Source organism: Pseudophryne corroboree, chromosome 8 (assembly GCF_028390025.1).
Source record: "Pseudophryne corroboree isolate aPseCor3 chromosome 8, aPseCor3.hap2, whole genome shotgun sequence".
Lineage (NCBI taxonomy): Eukaryota > Metazoa > Chordata > Amphibia > Anura > Myobatrachidae > Pseudophryne > Pseudophryne corroboree.
The window spans coordinates 376,098,421-376,119,058 of record NC_086451.1 but is presented as its reverse complement, the minus strand read 5'-3'; the positions used below and the strand labels follow the sequence as shown (position 1 = coordinate 376,119,058).

General features: G+C 33.0%; 13 non-coding genes across 13 annotated transcripts; 10 read left to right on the top strand and 3 right to left on the bottom strand.

Moving 5' to 3' along the window:
• The first annotated feature begins 651 nt into the window (after positions 1–651).
• On the top strand, positions 652–724 carry TRNAR-UCG (transfer RNA arginine (anticodon UCG)). Its single transcript has one exon. It is a non-coding gene; the product is annotated as a tRNA-Arg (tRNA).
• A 673-nt stretch (positions 725–1,397) lies between these two features.
• Positions 1,398–1,470, top strand: TRNAR-UCG (transfer RNA arginine (anticodon UCG)). The gene has a single exon. It is a non-coding gene; the product is annotated as a tRNA-Arg (tRNA).
• A 350-nt stretch (positions 1,471–1,820) lies between these two features.
• Positions 1,821–1,893, bottom strand: TRNAR-UCG (transfer RNA arginine (anticodon UCG)). Its single transcript has one exon. It is a non-coding gene; the product is annotated as a tRNA-Arg (tRNA).
• A 792-nt stretch (positions 1,894–2,685) lies between these two features.
• On the top strand, positions 2,686–2,758 carry TRNAR-UCG (transfer RNA arginine (anticodon UCG)). Its single transcript has one exon. It is a non-coding gene; the product is annotated as a tRNA-Arg (tRNA).
• A 2,195-nt stretch (positions 2,759–4,953) lies between these two features.
• Positions 4,954–5,026, top strand: TRNAR-UCG (transfer RNA arginine (anticodon UCG)). Its single transcript has one exon. It is a non-coding gene; the product is annotated as a tRNA-Arg (tRNA).
• Positions 5,027–7,949: 2,923 nt separating this feature from the next.
• Positions 7,950–8,022, top strand: TRNAR-UCG (transfer RNA arginine (anticodon UCG)). Its single transcript has one exon. It is a non-coding gene; the product is annotated as a tRNA-Arg (tRNA).
• Positions 8,023–8,372: 350 nt separating this feature from the next.
• TRNAR-UCG (transfer RNA arginine (anticodon UCG)) lies at positions 8,373–8,445 on the bottom strand. Its single transcript has one exon. It is a non-coding gene; the product is annotated as a tRNA-Arg (tRNA).
• Positions 8,446–9,237: 792 nt separating this feature from the next.
• Positions 9,238–9,310, top strand: TRNAR-UCG (transfer RNA arginine (anticodon UCG)). Its single transcript has one exon. It is a non-coding gene; the product is annotated as a tRNA-Arg (tRNA).
• Positions 9,311–9,983: 673 nt separating this feature from the next.
• TRNAR-UCG (transfer RNA arginine (anticodon UCG)) lies at positions 9,984–10,056 on the top strand. Its single transcript has one exon. It is a non-coding gene; the product is annotated as a tRNA-Arg (tRNA).
• A 673-nt stretch (positions 10,057–10,729) lies between these two features.
• TRNAR-UCG (transfer RNA arginine (anticodon UCG)) lies at positions 10,730–10,802 on the top strand. Its single transcript has one exon. It is a non-coding gene; the product is annotated as a tRNA-Arg (tRNA).
• Positions 10,803–11,897: 1,095 nt separating this feature from the next.
• On the bottom strand, positions 11,898–11,970 carry TRNAR-UCG (transfer RNA arginine (anticodon UCG)). The gene has a single exon. It is a non-coding gene; the product is annotated as a tRNA-Arg (tRNA).
• A 792-nt stretch (positions 11,971–12,762) lies between these two features.
• Positions 12,763–12,835, top strand: TRNAR-UCG (transfer RNA arginine (anticodon UCG)). The gene has a single exon. It is a non-coding gene; the product is annotated as a tRNA-Arg (tRNA).
• A 675-nt stretch (positions 12,836–13,510) lies between these two features.
• TRNAR-UCG (transfer RNA arginine (anticodon UCG)) lies at positions 13,511–13,583 on the top strand. Its single transcript has one exon. It is a non-coding gene; the product is annotated as a tRNA-Arg (tRNA).
• The last annotated feature ends 7,055 nt before the right edge of the window (positions 13,584–20,638 follow it).

Below are 20,638 nucleotides of genomic sequence, written 5' to 3'. Positions count from 1 at the left end.
ATTATTAATTCTAAATAAAACTTATATTGTTTAGTATTCTACAATACCCCATTCAAGAAGAACAAACACAGCTCAAAGTAGAATATCTCAAAACCTTTGTTCTTTAAACTATTTAGCAAACTTTGTAGATTGCACAGCAGTCAATGTATCTTTAAGTTGATTTAAGGTTTCTCAAAATTCTAGGCTTGGGTATTGTGGAATACTAAACATTATTATTTTCTTTCAGAATCAATAACTAAAATTATTGTTGGATCAAAGTTTGTCATCTAGGTGTATATATTTTTACATAAAGATAACATTTTATATTTGGATTATAATAATGAAATCAGATCAAACATGATTCAAAGTGAAGAATCTCTAACCCTTTGGTCTTTAAACTATTCAGTTAACTTTGTAGATTGCACATCAACCATTAAATATATTTCTCAGTTTGTTTAAGGTTTCTCAAACTTCTTGAATGGGGTATTGTAGAATACTAAACAATATTAGTTTTATTCAGAATTAATAATTGAAATTATTGTTGGATTAAAGTTTGTCATCTGAGTGTAAGATTATCCAAAACAGTTGTCTCAAAGAAACAAAACAAATATGTTTTTACTTGAATCTTTATATTACTATACTTTCTTAGGTGTTAATCTTTGGACAGACATTGACCATGTGGCCTAATGGATAAGGCGTCTGACTTCGGATCAGAAGACTGAGGGTTTGAGTCCCTTCGTGGTCATTGCATTCGATGTTATTTGTTTATACTGTATTTTTTTCATTAAGATGAAGTATTTTGTAAGGAATATAATAATGAAATCAGAACAAACACAGCTCAAAGTAAAATATCTCAAAACCTTTGTTCTTTAAACTATTTAGCAAACTTTGTAGATTGCACAGCAGTCAATGTATCTTTAAGTTGATTTAAGGTTTCTCAAAATTCTAGGCTTGGGTATTGTGGAATACTAAACATTATTATTTTCTTTCAGAATCAATAACTAAAATTATTGTTGGATCAAAGTTTGTCATCTAGGTGTATATATTTTTACATAAAGATAACATCTTATGTTTGGATTATAATAATGAAATCAGATCAAACATGACTCAAAGTGAAGAATCTCTAACCCTTTGGTCTTTAAACTATTCAGTAAACTTTGTAGATTGCACATCAACCATTAAATATATTTCTCAGTTTGTTTAAGGTTTCTCAAAAATCTTGAATGGGGTATTGTAGAATTCTAAACAATATTTGTTTTATTCAGAATTAATAATTGAAATTATTGTTGGATTAAAATTTGTCATCTGAGTGTAAGATTATCCAAAACAGTTGTCTCAAAGAAACAAAACAAATATGTTTTTTACTTGAATCTTTTTGTTACTATACTTTCTTAGGCGTTAATCGTTGGACAAACATTGACCACGTGGCCTAATGGATAAGGCATCTGACTTCGGATCAGAATATTGAGGGTTTGAGTCCCTTCGTGGTCATTGCATTCAATGTTATTTGTTTATACTGTCTTTTTTTCATTAAGATGAAATATTTTGTAAGGAATATAATAATGAAATCAGAACAAACACAGCTCAAAGTAAAATATCTCAAAACCTTTGTTCTTTAAACTATTTAGCAAACTTTGTAGATTGCACAGCAGTCAATGTATCTTTAAGTTGATTTAAGGTTTCTCAAAATTCTAGGCTTGGGTATTGTGGAATACTAAACATTATTATTTTCTTTCAGAATCAATAACTAAAATTATTGTTGGATCAAAGTTTGTCATCTGAGTGTAAGATTATCCAAAACAGTTGTCTCAAAGAAACAAAACAAATAACATTGAATCCAATGACCACGAAGGGACTCGAACCCTCAATCTTCTGATCCGAAGTCAGACGCCTTATCCATTAGGCCACGTGGTCACTGTTTGACAATGTATCAATGCCTAAGAAAGTATAGTAACATAAAGATTCAAGTAAAAAACATTTGTTTTTTTCTTTGAGACAACTGTTTTGGATAATCTTACACTCAGATGACAAACTTTAATCCAACAATAATTTCAATTATTAATTCTAAATAAAACTTATATTGTTTAGTATTCTACAATACCCCATTCAAGAAGAACAAACACAGCTCAAAGTAGAATATCTCAAAACCTTTGTTCTTTAAACTATTTAGCAAACTTTGTAGATTGCACAGCAGTCAATGTATCTTTAAGTTGATTTAAGGTTTCTCAAAATTCTAGGCTTGGGTATTGTGGAATACTAAACATTATTATTTTCTTTCAGAATCAATAACTAAAATTATTGTTGGATCAAAGTTTGTCATCTAGGTGTATATATTTTTACATAAAGATAACATTTTATGTTTGGATTATAATAATGAAATCAGATCAAACATGATTCAAAGTGAAGAATCTCTAATCCTTTGGTCTTTAAACTATTCAGTTAACTTTGTAGATTGCACATCAACCATTAAATATATTTCTCAGTTTGTTTAAGGTTTCTCAAACTTCTTGAATGGGGTATTGTAGAATACTAAACAATATTAGTTTTATTCAGAATTAATAATTGAAATTATTGTTGGATTAAAGTTTGTCATCTGAGTGTAAGATTATCCAATACAGTTGTCTCAAAGAAACAAAACAAATATGTTTTTTACTTGAATCTTTATATTACTATACTTTCTTAGGCGTTAATCGTTGGACAGACATTGACCACGTGGCCTAATGGATAAGGCGTCTGACTTCGGATCAGAAGATTGAGGGTTCGAGTCCCTTCGTGGTCATTGCATTCAATGTTATTTGTTTATACTGTATTTTTTTCATTAAGATTAAATATTTTGTAAGGAATATAATGATGAAATCAGAACAAACACAGCTCAAAGTAAAATAGCTTAAAGTAAAATATCTCAAAACCTTTGTTCTTTAAACAATTTAGCAAACTTTGTAGATTGCACAGCAGTCAATGTATCTTAATGTTGATTTAAGGTTTCTCAAAATTCTAGGCTTGGGTATTGTGGAATACTAAACATTATTATTTTCTTTCAGAATCAATAACTAAAATTATTGATGGTTCAAAGTTTGTCATCTAGGTGTATATATTTATAGATAAAGATAACATCTTATGTTTGGATTTTAATAATGAAATCAGATCAAACATGATTCAAAGTGAAGAATCTCTAACCCTTTGGTCTTTAAACTATTCAGTAAACTTTGTAGATTGCACATCAACCATTAAATATATTTCTCAGTTTGTTTATGGTTTCTCAAACTTCTTGAATGGGGTATTGTAGAATACTAAACAATATTAGTTTTATTCAGAATTAATAATTGAAATTATTGTTGGATTAAAGTTTGTCATCTGAGTGTAAGATTATCCAAAACAGTTGTCTCAAAGAAACAAAACAAATATGTTTTTTACTTGAATCTTTATGTTACTACACTTTCTTAGGCATTAATATATTGACAAACAGTGACCACCTGGCCTAACGGATAAGGCGTCTGACTTCAGATCTGAAGATTGAGGATTCGAGTCCCTTCGTGGTCATTGGATTCAATGTTATTTGTTTATACTGTATTTTTTTTCATTAAGATGAAATATTTTGTAAGGAATATAATAATGAAATCAGAACAAACACAGCTCAAAGTTAAATATCTCAAAACCTTTGTTCTTTAAACTATAAAGCAAACTTTGTAGATTGCACAGCAGTCAATGTATCTTTAAGTTGATTTAAGGTTTCTCAAAATTCTAGGCTTGGGTATTGTGGAATACTAAACATTATTATTTTCTTTCAGAATCAATAACTAAAATTATTGTTGGATCAAAGTTTGACATCTAAGTGTATATATTTTTAGATAAAGATAACATCTTATGTTTGGATTATAATAATGAAATCAGATAAAACATGATTCAAAGAGAAGAATCTCTAACCTTTTGGTCTTTAAACTATTCAGTAAACTTTGTAGAAGGCACATCAACCATTAAATGTATTTCTCAGTTTGTTTAAGGTTTCTCAAACTTCTTGAATGGGGTATTGTAGAATACTAAACAATATTAGTTTTATTCAGAATTAATAATTGAAATTATTGTTGGATTAAAGTTTGTCATCTGAGTGTAAGATTATCCAATACAGTTGTCTCAAAGAAACAAAACAAATATGTTTTTTACTTGAATCTTTATATTACTATACTTTCTTAGGCGTTAATCTTTGGACAGACATTGACCATGTGGCCTAATGGATAATGCGTCTGTCTTCAGATCAGAAGATTGAGGGCTCGAGTCCCTTCGTGGTCATTGCATACAATGTTATTTGTTTATACTGTATTTTTTTCATTAAGATGAAATATTTTGTAAGGAATATAATAATGAAATTAGAACAAACACAGCTCAAAGTAAAATAGCTCAAAGTAAAATATCTCAAAACCTTTGTTCTTTAAACTATTTAGCAAACTTTGTAGATTGCACAGCAGTCAATGTATCTTTAAGTTGATTTAAGGTTTCTCAAAATTCTAGGCTTGGGTATTGTGGAATACTAAACATTATTATTTTCTTTCAGAATCAATAACTAAAATTACTGTTGGATCAAAGTTTTCATCTAGGTGTATATATTTATAGATAAAGATAACATCTTATGTTTGGATTTTAATAATGAAATCAGATCAAACATGATTCAAAGTGAAGAATCTCTAACCCTTTGGTCTTTAAACTATTCAGTAAACTTTGTAGATTGCACATCAACCATTAAATATATTTCTCAGTTTGTTTAAGGTTTCTCAAACTTCTTGAATGGGGTATTGTAGAATACTAAACAATATTAGTTTTATTCAGAATTAATAATTGAAATTATTGTTGGATTAAAGTTTGTCATCTGAGTGTAAGATTATCCAATACAGTTGTCTCAAAGAAACAAAACAAATACGTTTTTTACTTGAATCTTTATATTACTATACTTTTTTAGGCGTTAATCTTTGGACAGACATTGACTACGTGGCCTAATGGATAAGGCGTCTGACTTCGGATCAGAAGATTGAGGGTTCGAGTCCCTTCGTGGTCATTGCATTCAATGTTATTTGTTTATACTGTCTTTTTTCATTAAGATGAAATATTTTGTAAGGATTATAATAATGAAATCAGAACAAACACAGCTCAAAGTAAAATATCTCAAAACCTTTGTTCTTTAAACTATTTAGCAAACTTTGTAGATTGCACAGCAGTCAATGTATCTTTATGTTGATTTAAGGTTTCTCAAAATTCTAGGCTTGGGTATTGTGGAATACTAAACATTATTATTTTCTTTCAGAATCAATAACTAAAATTATAGTTGGATCAAAGTTTGTCATCTAGGTGTATATATTTTTACATAAAGATAACATCTTATGTTTGGATTTTAATAATGAAATCAGATCAAACATGATTCAAAGTGAAGAATCTCTAACCCTTTGGTCTTTAAACTATTCAGTAAACTTTGTAGATTGCACATCAACCATTAAATATATTTCTCAGTTTGTTTAAGGTTTCTCAAACTTCTTGAATGGGGTATTGTAGAATACTAAACAATATTAGTTTTATTCAGAATTAATAATTGAAATTATTGTTGGATTAAAGTTTGTCATCTGAGTGTAAGATTATCCAAAACAGTTGTCTCAAAGAAACAAAGCAAATATGTTTTTTACTTGTATCTTTATGTTACTATACTTTCTTAGGCGTTAATCTTTTTACAGACATTGACCACGTGGCCTAATGGATAAGGCATCTGACTTCGGATCAGAAGATTGATAGTTCGAGTCCCTTCGTGGTCATTGCATTCAATGTTATTTGTTTATACTGTATTTTTTTCATTAAGATGAAATATTTTGTAAGGAATATAATAATGAAATCAGAACAAACACAGCTCAAAGTAAAATATCTCAAAACCTTTGTTCTTTAAACTATAAAGCAAACTTTGTAGATTGCACAGCAGTCAATGTATCTTTAAGTTGATTTAAGGTTTCTCAAAATTCTAGGCTTGGGTATTGTGGAATACTATACATTATTATTTTCTTTCAGAATCAATAACAAAAATTATTGTTGGATCAAAGTTTGACATCTAAGTGTATATATTTTTAGATAAAGATAACATCTTATGTTTGGATTATAATAATGAAATCAGATAAAACATGATTCAAAATGAAGAATCTCTAACCTTTTGGTCTTTAAACTATTCAGTAAACTTTGTAGAAGGCACATCAACCATTAAATGTATTTATCAGTTTGTTTAAGGTTTCTCAAACTTCTTGAATGGGGTATTGTAGAATACTAAACAATATTAGTTTTATTCAGAATTAATAATTGAAATTATTGTTGGATTAAAGTTTGTCATCTGAGTGTAAGATTATCCAATACAGTTGTCTCAAAGAAACAAAACAAATATGTTTTTTACTTAAATCTTTATATTACTATACTTTCTTAGGCGTTAATCTTTGGACAGAGATTGACCATGTGGCCTAATGGATAATGCGTCTGTCTTCAGATCAGAAGATTGAGGGCTCGAGTACCTTCGTGGTCATTGCATACAATGTTATTTGTTTATACTGTATTTTTTTCATTAAGATGAAATATTTTGTAAGGAATATAATAATGAAATCAGAACAAACACAGCTCAAAGTAAAATAGCTCAAAGTAAAATATCTCAAAACCTTTGTTCTTTAAACTATTTAGCAAACTTTGTAGATTGCACAGCAGTCAATGTATCTTTAAGTTGATTTAAGGTTTCTCAAAATTCTAGGCTTGGGTATTGTGGAATACTAAACATTATTATTTTCTTTCAGAATCAATAACTAAAATTATTGTTGGATCAAAGTTTTCATCTAGGTGTATATATTTTTAGATAAAGATAACATCTTATGTTTGGATTTTAATAATGAAATCAGATCAAACATGATTCAAAGTGAAGAATCTCTAACCCTTTGGTCTTTAAACTATTCAGTAAACTTTGTAGATTGCCCATCAACCATTAAATATATTTCTCAGTTTGTTTAAGGTTTCTCAAACTTCTTGAATGGGGTATTGTAGAATACTAAACAATATTAGTTTTATTCAGAATTAATAATTGAAATTATTGTTGGATTAAAGTTTGTCATCTGAGTGTAAGATTATCCAATACAGTTGTCTCAAAGAATCAAAACAAATATGTTTTTTACTTGAATCTTTATATTACTATACTTTTTTAGGCGTTAATCTTTGGACAGATATTGACCACGTGGCCTAATGGATAAGGCGTCTGACTTCAGATCAGAAGATTGAGGGTTCGAGTCCCTTCGTGGTCATTGCATTCAATGTTATTTGTTTATACTGTCTTTTTTTCATTAAGATGAAATATTTTGTAAGGAATATAATAATGAAATCAGAACAAACACAGCTCAAAGTAAAATATCTGAAAACCTTTGTTCTTTAAACTATTTAGCAAACTTTGTAGATTGCACAGCAGTCAATGTATCTTTAAGTTGATTTAAGGTTTCTCAAAATTCTATGCTTGGGTATTGTGGAATACTAAACATTATTATATTCTTTCAGAATCAATAACTAAAATTATTGTTGGATCAAAGTTTGTCATCTAGGTGTATATATTTTTACATAAAGATAACATCTTATGTTTGGATTTTAATAATAAAATTAGATCAAACATGATTCAAAGTGAAGAATCTCTAACCCTTTGGTCTTTAAACCATTCAGTAAACTTTGTAGATTGCACATCAACCATTAAATATATTTCTCAGTTTGTTTAAGGTTTCTCAAACTTCTTGAATGGGGTATTGTAGAATACTAAACAATATTAGTTTTATTAAGAATTAATAATTGAAATTATTGTTGGATTAAAGTTTGTCATCTGAGTGTAAGATTATCCAAAACAGTTGTCTCAAAGAAAAAAACAAATATGTTTTTTACTTGAATCTTTAGGTTACTATACTTTCTTAGGCATTAATATATTGACAAACAATGACCACGTGGCCTAATGGATAAGGCGTCTGACTTCGGATTAGGAGATTGAGGGTTCGAGTCCCTTCGTGGTCATTGCATTCAATGTTATTTGTTTATACTGTATTTTTTTCATTAAGATGAAATATTTTGTAAGGAATATAATAATGAAATCAGAACAAACACAGCTCAAAGTAAAATATTTCAAAACCTTTCTTCATTAATCTATTTAGCAAACTTTGTAGATTGCACAGCAGTCAATGTATCTTTAAGTTGATTTAAGGTTTCTCAAAATTCTAGGTTTGGGTATTGTGGAATACTAAACATTATTATTTTCTTTCAGAATCAATAACTAAAATTATTGTTGGATCAAAGTTTGTCATCTGAGAGTAAGATTATCCAAAACAGTTGTCTCAAAGAAACAAAACAAATAACATTGAATCCAATGACCACGAAGGGACTCGAACCCTCTATCTTCTGATCCGAAGTCAGACGCCTTATCCATTAGGCCACGTAGTCACTGTTTGACAATGTATTAATGCCTAAGAAAGTATAGTAACATAAAGATTCAAGTAAAAAACATTTGTTTTTTTCTTTGAGACAACTGTTTTGGATAATCTTACACTCAGATGACAACCTTTAATCCAACAATAATTTCAATTATTAATTCTAAATAAAACTTATATTGTTTAGTATTCTACAATACCCCATTCAAGAAGAACAAACACAGCTCAAAGTAGAATATCTCAAAACCTTTGTTCTTTAAACTATTTAGCAAACTTTGTAGATTGCACAGCAGTCAATGTATCTTTAAGTTGATTTAAGGTTTCTCAAAATTCTAGGCTTGGGTATTGTGGAATACTAAACATTATTATTTTCTTTCAGAATCAATAACTAAAATTATTGTTGGATCAAAGTTTGACATCTAAGTGTATATATTTTTAGATAAAGATAACATTTTATGTTTGGATTATAATAATGAAATCAGATCAAACATGATTCAAAGTGAAGAATCTCTAACCTTTTGGTCTTTAAACTATTCAGTAAACTTTGTAGAAGGCACATCAACCATTAAATGTATTTCTCAGTTTGTTTAAGGTTTCTCAAACTTCTTGAATGGGGTATTGTAGAATACTAAACAATATTAGTTTTATTCAGAATTAATAATTGAAATTATTGTTGGATTAAAGTTTGTCATCTGAGTGTAAGATTATCCAATACAGTTGTCTCAAAGAAACAAAACAAATATGTTTTTTACTTGAATCTTTATATTACTATACTTTTTTAGGCGTTAATCTTTGGACTGACATTGACCACGTGGCATAATGGATAAGGCGTCTGACTTCGGATCAGTAGATTGAGGGTTCGAGTCCCTTCGTGGTCATTGCATTCAATGTTATTTGTTTATACTGTCTTTTTTTCATTAAGATGAAATATTTTGTAAGGAATATAATAATGAAATCAGAACAAACACAGCTCAAAGTAAAATATCTCAAAACCTTTGTTCTTTAAACTATTTAGCAAACTTTGTAGATTGCACAGCAGTCAATGTATCTTTATGTTGATTTAAGGTTTCTCAAAATTCTAGGCTTGGGTATTGTGGAATACTAAACATTATTATTTTCTTTCAGAATCAATAACTAAAATTATTGTTGGATCAAAGTTTGTCATCTAGGTGTATATATTTTTACATAAAGATAACATTTTATGTTTGGATTATAATAATGAAATCAGATCAAACATGATTTAAAGTGAAGAATCTCTAACCCTTTGGTCTTTAAACTATTCAGTTAACTTTGTAGATTGCACATCAACCATTAAATATATTTCTCAGTTTGTTTAAGGTTTCTCAAACTTCTTGAATGGGGTATTGTAGAATACTAAACAATATTAGTTTTATTCAGAATTAATAATTGAAATTATTGTTGGATTAAAGTTTGTCATCTGAGTGTAAGATTATCCAAAACAGTTGTCTCAAAGAAACAAAACAAATATGTTTTTTACTTGAATCTTTATATTACTATACTTTCTTAGGTGTTAATCTTTGGACAGACATTGACCATGTGGCCTAATGGATAAGGCGTCTGACTTCGGGTCAGAAGACTGAGGGTTTGAGTCCCTTCGTGGTCATTGCATTCGATGTTATTTGTTTATACTGTATTTTTTTCATTAAGATGAAGTATTTTGTAAGGAATATAATAATGAAATCAGAACAAACACAGCTCAAAGTAAAATATCTCAAAACCTTTGTTCTTTAAACTATTTAGCAAACTTTGTAGATTGCACAGCAGTCAATGTATCTTTAAGTTGATTTAAGGTTTCTCAAAATTCTAGGCTTGGGTATTGTGGAATACTAAACATTATTATTTTCTTTCAGAATCAATAACTAAAATTATTGTTGGATCAAAGTTTGACATCTAAGTGTATATATTTTTAGATAAAGATAACATCTTATGTTTGGATTATAATAATGAAATCAGATCAAACATGATTCAAAGTGAAGAATCTCTAACCTTTTGGTCTTTAAACTATTCAGTAAACTTTGTAGAAGGCACATCAACCATTAAATGTATTTCTCAGTTTGTTTAAAGTTTCTCAAACTTCTTGAATGGGGTATTGTAGAATACTAAACAATATTAGTTTTATTCAGAATTAATAATTGAAATTATTGTTGGATTAAAGTTTGTCATCTGAGTGTAAGATTATCCAATACAGTTGTCTCAAAGAAACAAAACAAATATGTTTTTTACTTGAATATTTATATTACTATACTTTTTTAGGCGTTAATCTTTGGACCGACATTGACCACGTGGCCTAATGGATAAGGCGTCTGACTTCGGATCAGAAGATTGAGGGTTCGAGTCCCTTCGTGGTCATTGCATTCAATGTTATTTGTTTATACTGTCTTTTTTTCATTAAGATGAAATATTTTATAAGGAATATAATAATGAAATCAGAACAAACACAGCTCAAAGTAAAATATCTCAAAACCTTTGTTCTTTAAACTATTTAGCAAACTTTGTAGATTGCACAGCAGTCAATGTATCTTTATGTTGATTTAAGGTTTCTCAAAATTCTAGGCTTGGGTATTGTGGAATACTAAACATTATTATTTTCTTTCAGAATCAATAACTAAAATTATTGTTGGATCAAAGTTTGTCATCTAGGTGTATATATTTTTACATAAAGATAACATCTTATGTTTGGATTTTAATAATGAAATCAGATCAAACATGATTCAAAGTGAAGAATCTCTAACCCTTTGGTCTTTAAACTATTCAGTAAACTTTGTTGATTGCACATCAACCATTAAATATATTTCTCAGTTTGTTTAAGGTTTCTCAAACTTCTTGAATGGGGTATTGTAGAATACTAAACAATATTAGTATTATTCAGAATTAATAATTGAAATTATTGTTGGATTAAAGTTTGTCATCTGAGTGTAAGATTATCCAAAACAGTTGTCTCAAAGAAAAAAACAAATATGTTTTTTACTTGAATCTTTATGTTACTATACTTTCTTAGGCATTAATATATTGACAAACAGTGACCACCTGGCCTAATGGATAAGGCATCTGACTTCAGATCAGAAGATTGAGGATTCGAGTCCCTTCATGGTCATTTGATTCAATGTTATTTGTTTATACTGTATTTTTTTCATTAAGATGAAATATTTTGTAAGGAATATAATAATGAAATCAGAACAAACACAGCTCAAAGTAAAATATCTCAAAACCTTTGTTCTTTAAACTATTTAGCAAACTTTGTAGATTGCACAGCAGTCAATGTATCTTTAAGTTGATTTAAGGTTTCTCAAAATTCTAGGTTTGGGTATTGTGGAATACTAAACATTATTATTTTCTTTCAGAATCAATAACTAAAATTATTGTTGGATCAAAGTTTGTCATCTGAGAGTAAGATTATCCAAAACAGTTGTCTCAAAGAAACAAAACAAATAACATTGAATCCAATGACCACGAAGGGACTCGAACCCTCTATCTTCCGATCCGAAGTCAGACGCCTTATCCATTAGGCCACGTGGTCACTGTTTGACAATGTATTAATGCCTAAGAAAGTATAGTAACATAAAGATTCAAGTAAAAAACATTTGTTTTTTTCTTTGAGACAACTGTTTTGGATAATCTTACACTCAGATGACAACCTTTAATCCAACAATAATTTCAATTATTAATTCTAAATAAAACTTATATTGTTTAGTATTCTACAATACCCCATTCAAGAAAAACAAACACAGCTCAAAGTAGAATATCTCAAAACCTTTGTTCTTTAAACTATTTAGCAAACTTTGTAGATTGCACAGCAGTCAATGTATCTTTAAGTTGATTTAAGGTTTCTCAAAATTCTAGGCTTGGGTATTGTGGAATACTAAACATTATTATTTTCTTTCAGAATCAATAACTAAAATTATTGTTGGATCAAAGTTTGACATCTAAGTGTATATATTTTTAGATAAAGATAACATCTTATGTTTGGATTATAATAATGAAATCAGATCAAACATGATTCAAAGTGAAGAATCTCTAACCTTTTGGTCTTTAAACTATTCAGTAAACTTTGTAGAAGGCACATCAACCATTAAATGTATTTCTCAGTTTGTTTAAGGTTTCTCAAACTTCTTGAATGGGGTATTGTAGAATACTAAACAATATTAGTTTTATTCAGAATTAATAATTGAAATTATTGTTGGATTAAAGTTTGTCATCTGAGTGTAAGATTATCCAATACAGTTGTCTCAAAGAAACAAAACAAATATGTTTTTTACTTGAATCTTTATATTACTATACTTTTTTAGGCGTTAATCTTTGGACTGACATTGACCACGTGGCCTAATGGATAAGGCGTCTGACTTCGGATCAGTAGATTGAGGGTTCGAGTCCCTTCGTGGTCATTGCATTCAATGTTATTTGTTTATACTGTCTTTTTTTCATTAAGATGAAATATTTTGTAAGGAATATAATAATGAAATCAGAACAAACACAGCTCAAAGTAAAATATCTCAAAACCTTTGTTCTTTAAACTATTTAGCAAACTTTGTAGATTGCACAGCAGTCAATGTATCTTTATGTTGATTTAAGGTTTCTCAAAATTCTAGGCTTGGGTATTGTGGAATACTAAACATTATTATTTTCTTTCAGAATCAATAACTAAAATTATTGTTGGATCAAAGTTTGACATCTAAGTGTATATATATTTTTAGGTAAAGATAACATCTTATGTTTGGATTATAATAATGAAATTAGATCAAACATGATTCAAAGTGAAGAATCTCTAACCTTTTGGTCTTTAAACTATTCAGTAAACTTTGTAGATTGCACATCAACCATTAAATATATTTCTCAGTTTGTTTAAGGTTTCTCAAACTTCTTGAATGGGGTATTGTAGAATACTAAACAATATTAGTTTTATTCAGAATTAATAATTGAAATTATTGTTGGATTAAAGTTTGTCATCTGAGTGTAAGATTATCCAATACAGTTGTCTCAAAGAAACAAAACAAATATGTTTTTTACTCGAATCTTTATATTACTATATTTTTTTAGGCGTTAATCTTTGGACAGACATTGACCACGTGGCCTAATGGATAAGGCGTCTGACTTCGGATCAGAATATTGAGGGTTCGAGTCCCTTCGTGGTCATTGCCTTCAATGTTATTTGTTTATACTGTATTTTTTTCATTAAGATGAAATATTTTGTAAGGAATATAATAATGAAATCAGAACAAACACAGCTCAAAGTAAAATAGCTTAAAGTAAAATATCTCAAAACCTTTGTTCTTTAAACTATTTAGCAAACTTTGTAGATTGCACAGCAGTCAATGTATCTTTAAGTTGATTTAAGGTTTCTCAAAATTCTAGGCTTGGGTATTGTGGAATACTAAACATTATTATTTTCTTTCAGAATCAATAACTAAAATTATTGCTGGATCAAAGTTTGTCATCTAGGTGTATATATTTTTACATAAAGATAACATCTTATGTTTGGATTTTAATAATGAAATCAGATCAAACATGATTTAAAGTGAAGAATCTCTAACCCTTTTGTCTTTAAACTATTCAGTAAACTTTGTAGATTGCACATCAACCATTAAATATATTTCTCAGTTTGTTTAAGGTTTCTCAAACTTCTTGAATGGGGTATTGTAGAATACTAAACAATATTAGTTTTATTCAGAATTAATAATTGAAATTATTGTTGGATTAAAGTTTGTCATCTGAGTGTAAGATTATCCAAAACAGTTGTCTCAAAGAAAAAAACAAATATGTTTTTTACTTGAATCTTTGTAAACTTTGTAGATTGCACATCAACCATTAAATATATTTCTCAGTTTGTTTAAGGTTTCTCAAACTTATTCAATGGGGTATTGTAGAATACTAAACCATATTAGTTTTATTCAGAATTAATAATTGAAATTATTGTTGGATTAAAGTTTGTCATCTGAGTGTAATATTATCCAAAACAGTTGTCTCAAAGAAACAAAACAAATATGTTTTTTACTTGAATCTTTATATTACTATACTTTCTTAGGCATTAATATATTGACAAACAGTGACCACCTGGCCTAATGAATAAGGCGTCTGACTTCGGATCAGAAGATTGAGGATTCGAGTCCCTTCGTGGTCATTGGATTCAATGTTATTTGTTTATACTGTATTTTTTTCATTAAGATTAAATATTTTGTACGGAATATAATAATGAAATCAGAACAAACACAGCTCAAAGTAAAATATCTCAAAACCTTTGTTCTTTAAACTATCTAGCAAACTTTGTAGATTGCACAGCAGTCAATGTATCTTTAAGTTGATTTAAGGTTTCTCAAAATTTTAGGCTTGGATATTGTGGAATACTAAACATTATTATTTTCTTTCAGAATCAATAACTAAAATTATTGTTGGATCAAAGTTTGACATCTAAGTGTATATATTTTTAGATAAAGATAACATCTTATGTTTGGATTATAATAATGAAATCAAATAAAACATGATTCAAAGTGAAGAATCTCTAACCTTTTGGTCTTTAAACTATTCAGTAAACTTTGTAGAAGGCACATCAACCATTAAATGGATTTCTCAGTTTGTTTAAGGTTTCTCAAACTTCTTGAATGGGGTATTGTAGAATACTAAACAATATTAGTTTTATTCAGAATTAATAATTGAAATTATTGTTGGATTAAAGTTTGTCATCTGAGTGTAAGATTATCCAATACAGTTGTCTCAAAGAAACAAAACAAATATGTTTTTTACTTGAATCTTTATATTACTATACTTTCTTAGGCGTTAATCTTTGGACAGACATTGACCACGTGGCCTAATGGATAATGCGTCTGTCTTCAGATCAGAAGCTTGAGGGTTCGAGTCCCTTCGTGGTCATTGCATTCAATGTTATTTGTTTATACTGTATTTTCTTCCTTAAGATGAAATATTTTGTAAGGAATATAATAATGAAATCAGAACAAACACAGCTCAAAGTAAAATAGCTCAAAGTAAAATATCTCAAAACCTTTGTTCTTTAAACTATTTAGCAAACTTTGTAGATTGCACAGCAGTCAATGTATCTTTAAGTTGATTTAAGGTTTCTCAAAATTCTAGGCTTGGGTATTGTGGAATACTAAACATTATTATTTTCTTTCAGAATCAATAACTAAAATTATTGTTGGATCAAAGTTTTCATCTAGGTGTATATATTTTTAGATAAAGATAACATCTTATGTTTGGATTTTAATAATGAAATCAGATCAAACATGATTCAAAGTGAAGAATCTCTAACCCTTTGGTCTTTAAACTATTCAGTAAACTTTGTAGATTGCACATCAACCATTAAATATATTTCTCAGTTTGTTTAAGGTTTCTCAAACTTCTTGAATGGGGTATTGTAGAATACTAAACAATATTAGTTTTATTCAGAATTAATAATTGAAATTATTGTTGGATTAAAGTTTGTCATCTGAGTGTAAGATTATCCAAAACAGTTGTCTCAAAGAAAAAAACAAGTATGTTTTTTACTTGAATCTTTGTGTTACTATACTTTCTTAGGCATTAATATATTGACAAACAGTGACCACCTGGCCTAATGAATAAGGCGTCTGACTTCGGATCAGAAGATTGAGGATTCGAGTCCCTTCGTGGTCATTGGATTCTATGTTATTTGTTTATACTGTATTTTTTTCATTAAGATTAAATATTTTGTAAGGAATATAATAATGAAATCAGAACAAACACAGCTCAAAGTAAAATTGTCACGATCCGGGTATCTGGACGCCATTACTTACCCTTCAGATGCCTCCTGAGGCTGGCTCAGCGTTCCAGGACTGGATCCCATCCGTTACACTGATGTCCACATTCCTGCCTCCTCTCCTGTCACTCTGAGACGCGGTCACCGCGGCGCCATGTTACATCTGGAATGGCGTTCCCCGCGGCCTCCGCCGCTGTCCCTGAGTTCCTGCATGCAGAGTGTCAGAGTGGCGATTACGTCAGCCGCGGCCTCCGCTGTGCCCGCGTGGTTTAGATGTGCAATCATCAGTCTGGCGTCTCCTGTCTCCTGTGGCCGGCGCCGCCATTGCTGTTTCAATTCTCACATGGATTACAAACCAAACTTCCCTCCAAGTGTCTGCATGGGCGCAGCCATCTTGGATTTTGTCATCTGATCATTTCCACCAATCTGCTGTCTGTATTGTTAATCTGCATAATTGCCTAGCCAACCCCTTCCTTGCTGCAGGTATAAATATGCTGTGCCTGAGCAAGGAAGGCGTCAGTGCTTTGGTTGTCAAACCTAGTTCCAGTTTGTCTCTCTCCTGTGGTTGTTTTCCAGGTTCCAGTTCCTATCTCCAAACCTCCACTAAAGAGACCCGCACCAGCATTCCACCTGCGGTGTAGCCTGACTCTCCTATCCTCATTGGATTCATCTGCTTCCAGCTACAGAACCACCTGCTTTCAGCATCCAGCTTCCAGCAGAGGTCAGCTCTTCTTAAAGTGCCGGTACCCTTTTCTGCATATTATCATTTATCACCAGCATTATAATTTCACCGCTCTCAATCTCCAAACATCACTTCATATTTCATCGCTCTCAAGCTACATTTATTATTTGACTGGTTCCAGCCAGTACCCACTCCGTGTCAACATCAGTCTGGTTCCAGCCAGTACCCACAGCAGCCGTTTTATCCACAGCAGCCCAGCTTTTCCTGGAACACCAGCTGGTACGATCCTGGGCTATCTCCATTGCTACAGTCGGTCCTGGTAAGGACTTTCCAACTAGAAGATTATAAGAACTATCTCACACTACCAGAGCCCTGTGGCCCTTGCCACCCTGTAGTACCCAGGAACTGTATTTATTCTCTGCTGATTTTTATGTTTTCTTTTTACTACTGCTGTGTTACGGAGTTTTGTCATAAATAAACATCATTGACTTTTATCCTGGTTGTCGTGGTCACGCCTTCGGGCAATTCTGTTACATGTTACTTACATGTCTAGGGGTCTGATACAACCTCCCAGGTTCCACTATACCTCAGCCCCTACAACTGAGGCTGCCTCCCGTCAGCTCGGGCCCTCAGTTGTGACAGTAAGCACTGACCATATGAATCCAGCCGGAGACCAGGATCAAGCGGCCAGGCCGATGCAAGAACTGGCAGCCCGACTTGAACATCAGGAGGCTGCACAGGGCCACATCATCCGCTGTCTCCAGGATCTCTCTACTCGGCTGGATGGGATTCAGACAACCCTCCGTGGATCAGACGCGTCCGGTGCGTCAACCACAGTGACTCCGGCTATAACCCCACCCACCTTACCCATTTCTGCTCCACGTCTTCATCTTCCAACGCCAGCAAAATTTGACGGATCTCCAAGATTCTGCAGGGGATTTCTCAACCAGTGTGAGATTCAGTTTGAGCTACAACCTGGAAATTTTCCCAGTGACCGTACAAAAATTGCCTACATTATCTCTCTTCTCAGTGACTCAGCCCTTGATTGGGCATCACCGTTATGGGAGAGGTCCGACACCCTGCTATCCTCCTATACTGCATTCCTATCAACATTCAGGCGTATCTTCGACGAGCCAGGCCGGGTAACTTCAGCTTCATCTGAGATTCTCCGTTTATGCCAGGGATCATGTACTGTAGGACAATATCTTATACAGTTCCAGATCCTGGCATCCGAACTGGCATGGAACGACGAGGCCCTGTATGCTGCATTCTGGCATGGCTTATCTGAGCGTATTAAAGATGAGTTAGCTACCAGAGACTTACCTTCCAAGTTAGATGAGCTAATCTCACTCTGCACGAAAGTTGATTAACGTTTCAGAGAGAGAGCAACTGAGCGTGGAAGATCATCTGCTCCAAAATCTTCTGCTCCTCCTCCTCGCCAACTGTCACCATCTAAAGATGAGCCCATGCAAATTGGCCGTTCCCGTTTAACTCCTGCTGAGCGCCGAAGACGTCTCTCCGAGTCTCTCTGTCTTTATTGTGCAGCTCCGTCTCACACCATTAATGCCTGTCCCAAACGTCCGGGAAATTCCAAATCTTAGCTCGCCAAGGAGAGGGCCGGCTAGGAGTAATGATCTCCTCTCCATCTCCTCATGATTGTAATCTCCCAGTCTCGCTTCAAGTTGCTCAACGTTATCGGAACGTCATTGCCCTCCTTGATTCCGGAGCAGCTGGGAACTTTATTACCGAAGCCTATGTTAAACGGTGGTCCCTACCCACCGAAAGACTTCCTTCATCCATCTCCTTAACTGCCGTGGATGGCAGCAAGATTTTTGATACAGTTATTTCTCTAAGGACTCTACCAGTTCGTCTGAGAGTGGGAGTTCTTCATTCCGAACTTATTTCTTTTTTAGTGATTCCAAAAGCCACACATCCTGTGGTCCTGGGCCTTCCATGGCTCCGTCTTCACAATCCTACAATTGATTGGACGACTACGCAAATTCTGGCATGGGGTTCCTCCTGTGCTGAGACATGTTTGTTTAAAGTATTGCCTGTCTGTTCTTCCTCCCCCAGGTCGTCTGATGTTCCACCTCCTCCATATCAAGATTTCACGGATGTGTTCAGTAAAGCTTCTGCTGATATCCTTCCTCCTCATAGAGAATGGGACTGCCCGATTGATCTCGTTCCAGGGAAGGTTCCACCTCGAGGCCGAACTTATCCGTTGTCTCTGCCTGAGACGCATTCTATGGAGGAATACATTAAAGAGAACCTAGCAAAGGGGTTCATTCGACCTTCTTCTTCTCCAGCCGGCGCAGGCTTCTTTTTTGTAAAGAAGAAAGATGGTGGTCTGCGGCCGTGCATCGACTACAGAGGTTTGAACGACATTACCATCAAGAACCGCTATCCTTTACCCCTGATTACTGAGCTCTTTGATAGAGTTAGCGGAGCTACCATCTTCACAAAGCTGGACTTGAGAGGTGCATACAATCTCATCCGGATCCGTGAGGGTGACGAGTGGAAGACCGCCTTTAACACCCGTGACGGACATTATGAGTACCTCGTCATGCCCTTCGGATTGAGCAATGCTCCAGCTGTCTTCCAGCATTTTGTCAATGAGATCTTCAGAGACATTTTATACCGTCATGTCGTAGTCTATCTAGATGATATCCTCATTTTTGCTAACAATTTAGAGGAACATCGTTTTTGGGTAAAAGAGGTTCTGTCCCGTCTCCGTGTCAATCATCTCTATTGCAAATTAGAGAAATGCGTCTTTGAAGTCAAGTCCATTCCGTTTCTAGGTTACATTGTGTCCGGTTCCGGACAAGAGATGGATCCTGAGAAACTACAAGCAATCCAGAATTGGCCGATACCCTTAACCCTCAAAGGGGTCCAGAGGCCAATTATTACAGAAAGTTTATACGAGACTTTTCCACCATTGTGGCGCCTATTACTGCTTTAACTAAGAAGGGTGCTAACCCGTCCAAGTGGTCTGAAGAAGCTACGCAAGCTTTTCATCTTTTAAAACAGCGGTTCATCTCAGCACCAGTTCTGAAACAGCCCGACGTTGACTCCCCTTTCATCTTAGAGGTGGATGCCTCCTCCGTTGGAGTAGGAGCAGTGTTATCTCAGAGGGCTAAAGATGGTCATTTACACCCTTGCAGTTTCTTCTCCCGGAAGTTCTCCCCAGCTGAGCGCAACTATGCCATTGGCGACCAGGAGTTGCTAGCCATCAAGCTCGCTCTAGAAGAGTGGAGGTATCTGTTGGAGGGAGCTTCTCATTCAATCACCATACTTACAGACCACAAGAATCTTTTATATCTGAAAGGCGCACAATGTCTCAATCCTCGTCAGGCCAGATGGGCACTTTTCTTTTCCAGGTTCGACTTTAAGCTCCAGTTCTGTCCGGGCTCTCAGAATCGCAAGGCCGATGCCCTTTCCCGCTCATGGGAGCAAGAAAATGAGTCAGAGTCTTCAGACAAGCATCCTATTATAAATCCGTTGGCATTCTCCACGGTAGGGATGGACTCTACGCCCCCACCAGGGAAAAGTTTTGTGAAGCCGATGCTAAGGAAGAAGCTCATGCATTGGGCCCATGCTTCCCGTTTTGCCGGACATACAGGTATCCAAAAAACCCTGGAGTTTATCTCTAGGTCCTATTGGTGGCCAACTCTGAAAAAGGACGTCATGGAGTTTATTGCATCTTGCCCAAAGTGTGCCCAACATAAGGTATCCCGCCAGTCGCCTGCTGGGCAACTGGTTCCACTATCCGTTCCCCATCGA